The 13648-nt window shown below is 42.4% G+C and overlaps 1 protein-coding gene across 7 annotated transcripts in view; it reads right to left on the bottom strand.

Annotated features, from left to right (window-relative positions):
* The window catches only part of LOC144829072 (beta-Ala-His dipeptidase-like), a 392817-nt gene that overhangs the window by 252795 nt on the left and 126374 nt on the right, over positions 1-13648 (bottom strand). The window lies entirely within an intron of this gene.

Raw genomic sequence — 13648 nt, forward strand, 5'->3', positions numbered from 1 at the left:
CGATACATTGTTGGAATCGTCAGGGTGTGTAGATGGTTATAGGCTATATACATTTAAAAAAAAACGTTATTTAAAACATTTAAAGTAAAAAAAAAAGTAGTCCCTCCGAAGTAGCGCCGGCCGCGACGTGCGTGCTCATGTCAGGAGCGTTATGAGGAGCGGCGTCCAGGAGCGCGACGAAGAGCGGCGGAAATTGCACGGGGGAGGAGCGGTGACGTGAGGAGCAGCAGACAGGCCAGCGACGGTGCGAGCAGCGGACAGGCGGGAGGAGCGGCGGCTCAGGTAAGGGGACCCATGTCGGGGCAGGCAGGGGTCGGGGCAGGCGGGGGTCAGGGCAGGCGGGGGACAGGCCGGGCGGGGGCCCAGGCTGCTGCACAATGTCGGGGCGGGCGGGGTCGGGGAAGCCTGTTGCACCCAGACAAGGTCGGGACGGGCTGCTAGTTTGACATAAAAGCATTGCTCATGATGTCAGAAATGACATCATGAACTATTTTGTCGATGGCATAACTTTGAACATTATTTCTAGCTTTATCAATGACACCATTGATAAATGACATCAGTGATTCAACCACATCTGCAATTACAAATTATATATTGAGAGCCATATGTTATAATGCCACACATGGCATCAGCAATGGCATAAAAGAAAACACTGACGCCCAGGGCTGTAATGTTGCAGAGCTGCTGAATCTCTGAGTCTGCCTTCTAACAGGTTTCCTATATGCACATCCTGTTCTCAGGGCGGCTCCTCCGTAATGGCGAAGAAGCTTCTCCCCACTGGTCATTGTCAGTCACAGATAAATAAAAGGATCAAAAAAATAAATATATAATTTTATTTTACTGTGACTGACTGAGATCTTGGCTGTGTTGGGTGGGGCCGGGCCATGGCAGAGGTAGGAGTGATGGGCACTGTAAAGTGCACAAGTCAGTTTGGCCGGCCATCTTAGGCCGGCCAAACCGAAATGCGCACTTCTGTTTTTCCAACCCAGCTGTGTGGCACAGTTGGGTAGGAGAAACAGCACAGACTTCAATGAGTCTGAGTGGCAGACCAGGTTGCTCAGACCGATCCTGGAGCTACTCTCATGCTAGTATAGCATGGGAGCAGCATCTTGATTGGGTGGGGAGCCTGTGCTTTCGCAGTGGACGCCGGGAGCAGAGAACCACAGAGGCATCCATCGGCGAAAGGAATGTTTTTTAATTATTATTATTTCCCCCTTCTACCACTCCACTTTACTTTTGCGGCAGCCGCCACTGCCTGTTCATATGCTTCCTGGACCCATATGACACAAGCCATTATGGTGTTTGCCACTCCATCATGTGTGGTTTTCCCTTGGAGCTTGGAATTGTGTAGATAAAATGTGCGCCCACACAGCAGGGAACACAGACAGAGCACTCATTGGCCACCCAGAGACTGCAAGAAAACAACCAGAGATACCAGGAAAGTGATTTGTTTAGGCAGGAGCCCTCACTTAGTTGGAAAAAGGTCGAGAACAACAACAACAATCTAGTTACAAATATAGTATAAACAATGACAAACAATTCTAGTAATACGTAAAGCATTAGTACATGCTAATATTAGGAATGTAATCAAGAAAAATATGCCTAACATTTTATTAAAGCAAAAACACAGGGAGATGATGGACGGAGTGCTGAAACTTTTCAGACACTCACCCCCAGTCACAGATCTGGGTTGAACCCATCATCATTCATTAGCTCACTTTGCCATCCCAGTTCAGACCCAGCTATATGCAAATCCGTCTTGATCCTGTGCCTCATTGAAGCAGTCCAGCCCGAACTGCCTAGCCAGGTCTTCCCTGGACCAGAAACAAGATGCCTGGGACCAATTTCGGGGCAATACCCCTCATCAGCCAGGCTAGCTTGAAACCAGTGGGAAAGTGAGCAAGGCACCCACGTCTGGGCATACCCTGCCAACTTAAGGCAAACAAAGCAAACACAAGGAGTTGATGGACGGAGCACTGAAACTTTTCAGACACTCATCCCAGAAGAATCCGAAGCAAAAACGAAGCAACTCCTAAATATATGGACATCTGCAAGAACATGGAAGTCCTCAATTCTAGGACATCGGGAATTAAAATAAATAGAGAAAATCTGTGATGTATTCTTATAGGTTCTGAATCGATCCCCCTATTCCTGACCCTATTCTGGTTAGTAAACTAACAAGTTAACTAGTAATCAGCCCATGAGGCAGAAAATCCCCATGATGCAGATACCGTTATCTGACGCAGTCACACTACGGCACAGGAACGTGTTATCTGATTAGGTCATAACGCTTGCGATCTAATTAGACAAGCGATATTCCTCCAGCCCCTGATAAGGCATACCGAGTTCTCATAACAAATCAAACCTATGACAACCTGGGCAAAACCCTGCGGCCATTGTTTTGATTTCACCGAGAACTTCAGTAAAAGAATGTGCTAACGAGCAAGTCGTATGACATCCTTATTGACGTATCTATGTCCATCCTTACGTCAATCTCGGCACCTTAAAGGTATAAATATTACCGATATTGCCCTATGCAAACACACGCGTGGTGACGAGACGGAGCAGCCATACTTGCCGAAGCCAAGAGCAGAGCAGACCCCGCTGGCAGCAGCCCCGCCTTCCTGACGCGCTGAGAGACGCGCTGACTTCTCCTGCCGCGAAATCCAGCCCCGGCGTTTCTGGGTAGCCCTCGCAGGCAGCCTGGAATATCGAGACCAGAGAGAGAGATACCATTCCTCATTCATCCTAACTTCCAGGTACAGAACTGAATAACCCCTCACAGAGAATTCTTTAGTTATTCACTTGGCAAAAACAAACTTAACTTAAACTGTAACTTTCTATTCCCGCCCACGTATTAGACTTAGGTCAGGTACACGGGGTAGGCGTATCTAGAAACACCAGTTGAGTACGTTTAGTCAAATGTATATGTGTATGTAATATATTTTATTCATTTTAAAACATCTTATGGCTTAGAAACCATATCAATGTTTTTACAGTATTATTTTATACTATTGCTTTTACTGTATGCACTTTACTTAACTATAAGTATTACAATAATATCGATCCATTTCTCTTGTACGAGAAAAGAGACTGATCAATAAATAACACCTTTTTATTGAACACGCCCGTCTCTTCCTTTTCTCTACATTCTGATGAGACTAAGAATGCACGTACTGACTGAGTAAAATAAATTGCCTTTTGTTCACACGACTCTCGAGATATACTCTTGATTAGGGGAGAGCAAAGTTGTCATGTTCTATGGTTGTCAGAAACTAAATCCCTTCTTGTCTAATCAGGGGAGTTAATTCTTTCCTGAACATTCGAGAAAGTTTCTAGTGAACTCTGAGCTAAGCTGGCAAACCCAAAACTTTAAGTCTAGTATCGACAGTAGTAGACCTAGTTAACGTCTGGTCTAGGCCTTTACTGCTGTAGGTATTATTCCAATGCGCAGAGCCTATTGGGATGATAGGAACTACACTACATGGCGCCCAACGCGTTTGGAAAGGGCGATAAAACTAACGTAAGACATTTAGAGTAACTCAGTCGTGCTTTCTCACTCAGACCCCTTTTTCCACAATACTCCAAACACGTCTGGAGTGGGTGAAAGGTTATATCCGCCAGACCCCGCAGGAGGGAACTCCTATGTATGGTTCTTGGTATAATCAACGTTGAAGGATAAACAGTTCCAAAATATTGTGCATCTAAACTTTGTTTCCATAAGAAACCTGATCTGCAAACAAACAAAATAACCATCCTGTCAGTAAAATGGTAGACAGTGATGATGAAAGAGAGACAGTTAGATTAGCAACTGAACTCGCAGTAGCTGATGCTACCATGCAAGACGCAGACCCGGATATAATACTCATCCCGGTCATCAAAAGGAAATCTATAACCATAAAACTTATAGAAAATGGACTGACACCTAGAGGTGGCACAGTCATATTCGTAATTGAGGCACACGAATATCGGCAGACAGAGGTATATTATTCATGGATACATTTTCCAGCAGCAAATGCTGTAACAAAGTACTTCCACTATTACAAAATAGAGGAACCTCCTAATGAGTACACTCCTTTCGAGGAGGTGGAAGTACCACTCAAATTTCAAGAGCATTTGCTCTTATTTGATGGCGCCCTAAAACATAATAATCACATCACCAGGCTCGGTCCTTTAGGTAGACCAGGAGCAACGTGGCCGGTCCTAGCCGGATACACACCACATCCAGACATCGATGGGATGTCTGCAGCAGAGCTGTTAACACAGCTAAAACAACTAATAAAAATACACAGACAATTAGTCCAATATGTGATGCGGACTTCAACAATTCAGCCAGCGATTAAAATTCCACAGCTGACCCCTCACCAGGGGAACACAAATAAAATTACACCACAGAACATCCAGTCCTGCCTAGGTAAAGTACCGGTTAAACGGGAACAAATACCATTCTGGTTGGCACAGAAAATTACCCAAATAGAGGCGGTGTTTCCTGACACCACCCCATTAGAAAAACACAGGATTCTGACTATCTGTCTTCCAATGGGAATCGCACCACACATTGAGGACTGTGACACTTGGGGTACAGTCTTTGCTTCCATCTACACAAAAACGCACGGTGTTCCATCCATTTCGGTAATACCAGATGTGCTAAAACAAATTCAAGATGAATATGGTCCTGAACCCGCTTTAACTCTTGGTATGAAATTACTGAAAGACTTCAAGCAGGTCTCGGCTATATTACTAGCCAACATAAAAGGTGAAGCAGCAAACGTGGCGATCCGCCAGAGGTTAAAAGAGACAGATATAGCAGACCAACCAGCGGAAATTGCCAGAATCATAGAAAAATCCTATGAGGAACTAGGTAGAGATAGTTTAGGTGGAATACCAGTAAAACCGCAACTGATTGAAAGTCCAGAAAAAATATTTTTTAATAACAATTCTACATCACCAAAAAAGAACTGGGATGGAAACAAACAATCCAATCCTAAAGAAAAGAAATTCCAGTCCAGAGGAAGGTCTCCTAGGCGAAGAGAAAAATCTCCGAACCAAAGACACAGGTCACCCCAGAGTGACCCCTCTGGGAAAAGATATAACCTTAGAAATAGGGATAATATTAAAAAGCCTGATAGATATCAAGACATTGATACACGTCCCTCTCAATCTTTTCAGACTTCCTCGCAGAAATCGGAAAGAAGAGGACGATCAGAACAAAGAGAAGAGCACGCCAAGTCCAAAGACAAGGAACCTGCTCAACTAAAAAAGAAATTACAATTTCCAAAAAAGAAGGTAGCCAGTATCAAGGTAGTTAACAATGCCGAGAATACTGAGGACACAACTGAAAACGGAGAATGGGCTCAGACAATGCTAGACAGCGCAGCAGAAGTGAGCATAGCTCGCAAAGTCCTTATGAATCATCTGGAGACAGTGGACACGAATGAATATCTTCAAGTGGGAACTGCGGACACCAGAGTTAGCAAACCTCACAAGATATACGAAATAACATTGCGTATAGAGGGAGATAAGACTAGGAAAATAAGGGGACTATTTTGGGATAATCTCTCCAAGGGCTATGATATCCTTCTAGCTGAAAAAGACTGGCCACCAGAGTTTGTCAGGGAGTGCCCTCATGGCGAAGAAGTAATTATGCCTGCCTTCTCAAATCATATCCCAATTCATAAAAAATACACACTTGCTAGAAAGTGGGCAGTGGCTCTAGCTCCTGCTTTATATAAAAATCACGTGGGATGGGATGAGGATTCTCCTCCTCACAAAATCCAGTTAAAATCACAACCTACTGCACAAAGGCAGTACCCAATTAAGCAAGAAGCTAAAAAACAGGTAAATGAAATAATAGATCAGCTAGAATACCAGGGGGTGATTGAAACTTGCACCTCACAAATGAACAACCCTTTGTTTCCGGTCTCCAAACCAGACAATTCATATCGTCTAGTTTTGGATTACCGACACCTTAACACATGTTGCAAAACTTTTGCAGTGCAAAATTCGCATAGTGCTGCACTAATGAATAACATAGTGCGCAAAAAATACAAAACAACCTTAGACATCTCTAATGGATTCTTTTGTCAAAACATAGCACCAGAGAGCAGATATTTAACTGCATTCTCAATAAATGGCACTCAAAAACAATTCTGTCGGTTAGCCCAGGGGTACAAGAACAGCCCGGGGGAATTCTCAGCGAGAGTAACCAAATTACTACAACTATATGATGATGAAGCATTATCTTATGTCGATGACATCTACTTAACAGATGATGACTTGGAGACTCACTTGAAAAGAGTGAACACCATAATACTTGGGTTCGCTGCAGAGGGTTACAAATTCAACTTTAAAAAATCCAGAATTGCCCATCTGACAGTCCTATTCTTAGGATATGAGTTATCAAGTGAAGGCAAAAGCCTGGCTGACAATTTCCTAGAGAAATGTGCCGTACTCCAAGCACCTAGAACACTAAAAAACCTACAGTCGATTCTAGGCTTCCTAAATTTCGGAAGAACATACATTGCAAATTACGCAGAAAGGGTCAAACCCCTTTATGATCTGATAAAACCAGATTTTAAAAGATCCAATTGGACTCAAATACACACAGAAATTTTGAGATCCCTACAAACAGACATGCTAATTAAAACAAAATTAGAAACACGTGATAACACACGCAATCTTGTGATTCGAGTCATCCCAGGGAGATGCGGATTCACATACCTGACCTCTAATGAGGGAGAAAAGGTACCAATTGCATTCAAATCACACTTATACACAAAAGCTGAACAGAAATTCAGCACCAAAGAAAAAATTGTTCATGCAGTTCAAACCGCAATAGCTAGAGAAAAAGATCAAGCGGACGGTAGACATATCACAGTCAGAACAGCAGAATCAGCCTTTGAGGCACTAACAACACCGTGTAATTTACCAACAACAACATTGAATCCGGAATGGATACAATGGGTGAATTCAATCACAACGGACAAAGTGTACTACTACTTTGATCCAGAACTAGAAGAATTAAAAAATCTAGAATATGAAAAAACATATCCTCTGCCAATCGATATTCTGCCTTTACGACATTACGCTTGTGTAATCTATACAGACGGACATGCTCAACCCTCCGTTTGGGGAGAACAAGCATACAACCCCACATGTGAGATTACAAAAGAATTGTGGCGCGGAGGTAAACTAAAACCTCTATTAACAAAGACACACTCTGTAGAAACTAATTCAGAACAACAAACTGAAATATTAGCTTTGAAAATGGCGCTAGATAATGCGGATCGCGAATTCCCGACACTTATAGTGTCAGATTCATATTACTGCGTCAAATCATATAACAAGGATTTGCAGACATGGATTCAAAACGGTTACAAAGATGACACAAATGCACCAATAAAGCAGAAACTGCTATGGGAACAAATAGCTCTTTTACAAAAAGAACTACCAAAGACTCACGTGACACACTCACTGAGTCATCAGCGTGATGGCGTTCACGTTGCAGGGAATTCATTGGCTGAAACAGCCACAGCGGCAGCCACTAAATCGGCTCCCGTAGGTCGAGAAAAGCGTACATTAAAATACATTGACGGTGAAACAGTGCTGGCGGTGAAAACGTCATCAAAAGGCGACTGCTCAGCGTTACCGATCAACTATCCACTCAATTATACATACATAATCGATGCAAACTCCGTCCCTTTTGCTCGAATCCCTGGAGTGGGGGATAGAGTGATTCCAAACATGGACAGGAGAAACTTGTTAATCGCAGACGCACATATGGGCGAGGGTCTCAGACACCTCAAACTAAAAGATTCTCTGGAAGAATTACAATCACGGTACTGGTGGCCAGGCATGAGCCTGCGTCACACCATGTTTGTAAAAAACTGCCCAGACTGCAATAGAGATCGCAGTGGGGAGAGAAACAGTTTAATACCTCGTCGTTCTACTCCAGGAAAAATGAGGAGTAAAAATGAAGGGTTGCGATTAACATATACAGGCTAGTTCCACTTATAATGTAAATCACCAGTACTCGGCTGACGTCCGGACTGTTATACAAAGATTTGCGAGTCTAAATGGCATATACGCTAAGAGCATGCTACGTTTGACCATTGTCTCCACTCTAGCCCTCAAGCCTGATGGGAAACATGGCCAAATGAGCATAGCACAGCGGGAATCTTCTCACTTCCTTCCTGAGGGATACGGGATGGTGTAAAGAAAAAACCAAGGCATAAAGCAATCTATAGCGGAAAGGATATTAGGTTCGGGAGCTGGGTGGGTCAAACATCTAATAAGTGTCCAACGTAGTCTAAATAACTTGCCAAGAAATTCTCTGAAGGGATTCAGTGCGTACGAATTATTATTTGGAACTAGGATGTTGATCTCTGACATTGATAGTCAGACTTCAGTGGTAGAAGAAAAAAGCTTTGATATCAAAGACCGTTTGGCTATTTTACAGGACTTAAACAAAACAAGAAAAGACCTGAGCAACATAAAGTTGAAACAACAGCCAACAACCACTGAAGAACCACCACCTGTCCCAGCAAGACCTGTCTGGATTCCAAAAGTCGGGGATCTAGTCAGGGAGAAGATCGCGGTAAAGAAGGAATTTGGGCCTTCTTACAGAAAAGCAGTTCCTGTCTTGTCTGTCAACGGGACAAGATCAGTTGTACTACCGCCACTTGCTGGTAAAAAGGAGAACCGAGTTGTATCCATCGACCTGGTAAAACCACAATCATGTGGCCGATAACAAACAGTAGGCCAAGTGGACTCCCAATAAGTAGCAGAACACCAAGGTTTGCTGCCAGTACAGAGGTCCTAACAAAGAGGCTCATCACATTCGAAACGCCTACAGAAGAACAACATGGACTATGCAACAATGCAATAGAACTACGACCTCTGAAATCCCAAATAAAAACATTTAGCAGAGACACACCAATCTATAATGAAGTACCAAGTGAAAATGCAAGAAACAGTAATCCTGAAGCAATTGGAACAATTGACAGAACAGCATCCGGCTACTTCATAAACTTCGATGATTCCTCTGAAGGCTTCAGTGAATCAAAGACACAGCCATCATCAAAAACCTTTAAAGATAAAGCTAAAGAACTTTTGAAACAACTGAAAGAAACATATCTGATTTCCCCATGGATTGAATTTTGGGTGGGTTTTGGTGCATTTATCCTCATACTTTGGCTCATCATGGTACTAACTTTGGGACGCTTCATTGAGGGAAAATATGCAAAAATGGACACAGCAAGTCAGAAAATCAACTTGATCCTCAAACCACACACATCTTCACACGTCGAGAAAAGAGAACTTTCTTCAGCCAACTTCACAGCCAATCCGATACCTGGTGGGGTAGCTTGGGACAACACTGACTATGAAATTTATGGTCCGGTCGAGATCCTGAAATATCCACACCAAATTAAGATCTCCTTGAGTGACTTTGTAAAACCAAACTCATTTGCTGATGATTGGGACTTCGAAAGCATTAATAACATGATGTCTGACTTAGTAATGTCTGCTAAATTTACCAAACATGATTATTTGCAGGGTTCTACAAATTATGATAGTATGTACTGTTATAACCACTATGGTAACCATTTTTTACATAGATCTGCACAACCTAGAAATGTTTTAAATTATAATCAATGGGAACATTGTGCAACACCTCCAAAAGGGAGCTCAAGAACCGTTTACGACAAATACTCATATTTTTCAGGTTTTAACACAAGTAATGCTGAAACATTTTATTTTAAATTGTCAAACAAAACAGGGACCAAGACCATGATAACCAACACAAAATTGTTATATTCAGACTCATTCTTTGAAAAAATGAATACTTTTGGGTTTGATTATTGGGACAAAAATGTTGAATTGAAAAGTGTTTGGGGTACAAAAGAATGGCAAGTACAGGGTATAGAAGCTTTGTTTAGAGCCTGCATGATCCCAGAACAAATGATATTTTTAAATGACACTGTTCAACAAACCACCTGTCTTGGCCAAGCCAAAATCAAAGATTTAAATAAACCGTCTATTCCGAAGCCAACAATGTTTAGCAACACTTCTACAGATGAAGAGATAGACGTAAACCATATATTAAACCAAAACAGAACACATCCTCATTGGAAACAGTGGTTGATCTGGCCCACAGATACAAATAACTGTCAAGATAGATTCCTGAACAAAACACAGGGGTTCAAAATGACCAGGCCAGACCCTAGATATCCTCAAAGACATCACCCAGGGATAATAACAACCTACAGTGTGGGCAAATTATGCCTTCAATGGCTACAAACTTCCACACTGGCAGAAATTAAGCAACACCTAACTTTACTTACTGATGGTGCTGACTTGCGTGATTTCACTTTGGGACCACGCAAACAGCGTCAAAAGCGTTTCATAGCAGCCTCTGTATATGCAGCATACAATGAGGCCTGGAAGGTTACTCAAATTGAAACAGCAGAGAGAATACGGGAAATTGACCGTATTAATTTGGAAAAATCACTTTCTGTAGTGGACAATGGGTTAATGACTCTGTCCTCCAGAATTTTTTCTTTGGACAGCATTGTGTCTTCAGCAATCGACATATTATCGCAGGACTTACTGTTATTACAACACGGTCAGTCACAATTGCGTTCTATTGTACAGCTTGGCTGGACGTTACAAAATCTGCGTTCAGGCTATGTGCCTTGGCGTTTAATCAACACAACGTCACTATTCCAAATCTTTAACCTTACTGATAGACAAGTCAGTATGGCGCAAAAGGGTGCTTATTATACAATCTTGAGCATTGAAAAACTCGAAAGATTACCAGTGACAATGTCAGAACGACCTGTCAGTGAATGGATAATACATGGGATAATAAATATTCCAATCTCAACCTTCAGGTTTCAATACTGCCAAAAACATATACAGGCTGGCATGTACGAGAAATTGGGAAAGGGGTACCTTAAAACAACATGGAACCTGCCCTATTCACATGCATGTGTCAGTAATAAAGGACAGAAAGTGTTTCTTAGTGGCAACAATTGTGCGATGTCACTAAGTGGCACACTTCTGTGTAACGGAATTCGTTTGCATGGAGCCTGTGAAGGGAATTCATACAACCTTTCATGTCACCAGCAAGGCGCACCTGCAACAGAAATAGAACCATTCTTTCAAAGACTCTATAATGGGAGTTACATTCTTATTGTAGACCGCAAATGTTGTAGTCTTATGCCCGGGACTCCTTATCTAGTAACTACGACTGCGAAGGTCAAGTGCTGTGGACGCTCATTGTTCCCCAGCTCCTTCCCAGACAGGGAGGCAAGGGCATGGCCCGATTTGAAAATTACTTCTATTCGAATAGATACTTTAAGCAGAATGAAAACAGTGCTTCTTCAGACGCCTACCAGGCTCTCGTCATCAAAAGAAACGTATGATCTACAAGTCGCAAGGACGACTGCAGAGATACATACATTATTATCAACTAATTCCCCCGTACATTTCGCGGAAATCCTGAATGAAATCTTAAATATTTCTGATACCAATGGGGTCTCAAAGGTATTTAAGACAGTATTTTCGATGGCATTAACACCATTCAAAGCCATACTGGGTATTTTTCCAGATTTCGTCCATTCGATTTTTGGCAGACTTCCCCTGATCCTGGGACTAATTGCAGGAATCCTATTTTTAGTCCTTATATTTCGTTATGGCAACCCATGTCACAGACACAACTCTTGCGACAAGGGAAGAAACAATCCTAGCCATTGGATACCGGGACCGGATATCAAAAATCCTGGGACTCTCCCGGCTTAGAGACCTAAACATGACTTGGTTTCTATCATTTCGACCAATGTGGCAAAGATGTGTTTTACCTGTATTGAGGTGTCTGCTATGCGGAGAAGAATGCGTGTTAGACACCTGTCTGACGCTACAATCGGATGCGCCGATGGATGCAGAAACATTGTTGAGCCCGATCAAGGTTCATGCTTTGTGCTGCCCTCAAAGGCTACCAATCCTGATGACGGCATTCGTGGAAGCTTCACCACTACGATTGATGGGTAGTGAAGTTCAAGATGAAAGCAGCATCGAACAGGTACGACCTTCTGTCAGTAATGCAAATCAGAATGTCAATGGAGACAATCATGCGCACGAATGCATGATTACACCTATATCCGAGTTAGTGGAACTTTCCCAGGAAGCTGTTGACAGTTTTTTCGAAAGCCTAAATGATATGATGTTCTCTCCAGAACAGAAATAGAGACTTTTGAGCAGGCTCGCACGCGGCGTTCCCTGAATTCGGCCTTCAACTTTAAAAATAAAGTCACATGAACAATTTTCCATCCAGTTCACGGACAGCAATTTTTCAGCAGCCCCAAATATTTTTGCATATTTTTCGGGACACTATCTTCTGCTTAAAGTAAGAACTATTCTTAAAGAACTAAGGTTTCTAAATTTTAGATAGCTTATAGACATTAGCTGCCCGCTGATACGTTCATAAATATTTTATTCTGTGATGGAATGGTCTCGAACTTTTTTTCTGTATTTAGAGCCATTTCATGTGTAATTCTCATATACCAGATAAGCAATATTGTATACAAATGCGATTACTTTGGCATTTTTCTACAGCTTGAGTGCATACAATACATATGTCTGCAATTTTTCCGTATATTTGAAAAATTTCAAAATGCATTTATGTATTTTGGGGTGGTAAGGTATACACTATACTCTATAGTATGTTGTACTATGTTATACTATGCTTAGATTAGTAAATATGTACATAGTTAGCGTGGAGTGGGTGTGATGTATTCCTATAGGTTCTGAATCGATCCCCCTATTCCTGACCCTATTCTGGTTAGTAAACTAACAAGTTAACTAGTAATCAGCCCATGAGGCAGAAAATCCCCATGATGCAGATACCGTTATCTGACGCAGTCACACTACAGCACAGGAACGTGTTATCTGATTAGGTCATAACGCTTGCGATCTAATTAGACAAGCGATATTCCTCCAGCCCCTGATAAGGCATACGGAGTTCTCATAACAAATCAAACCTATGACAACCTGGGCAAAACCCTGCGGCCATTGTTTTGATTTCACCGAGAACTTCAGTAAAAGAATGTGCTAACGAGCAAGTCGTATGACATCCTTATTGACGTATCTATGTCCATCCTTACGTCAATCTCGGCACCTTAAAGGTATAAATATTACCGATATTGCCCTATGCAAACACACGCGTGGTGACGAGACGGAGCAGCCATACTTGCCGAAGCCAAGAGCAGAGCAGACCCCGCTGGCAGCAGCCCCGCCTTCCTGACGCGCTGAGAGACGCGCTGACTTCTCCTGCCGAGAAATCCAGCCCCGGCGTTTCTGGGTAGCCCTCGCAGGCAGCCTGGAATATCGAGACCAGAGAGAGAGATACCATTCCTCATTCATCCTAACTTCCAGGTACAGAACTGAATAACCCCTCACAGAGAATTCTTTAGTTATTCACTTGGCAAAAACAAACTTAACTTAAACTGTAACTTTCTATTCCCGCCCACGTATTAGACTTAGGTCAGGTACACGGGGTAGGCGTATCTAGAAACACCAGTTGAGTACGTTTAGTCAAATGTATATGTGTATGTAATATATTTTATTCATTTTAAAACATCTTATGGCT

This window comes from Lissotriton helveticus, chromosome 4_1 (assembly GCF_964261635.1).
Source record: "Lissotriton helveticus chromosome 4_1, aLisHel1.1, whole genome shotgun sequence".
Lineage (NCBI taxonomy): Eukaryota > Metazoa > Chordata > Amphibia > Caudata > Salamandridae > Lissotriton > Lissotriton helveticus.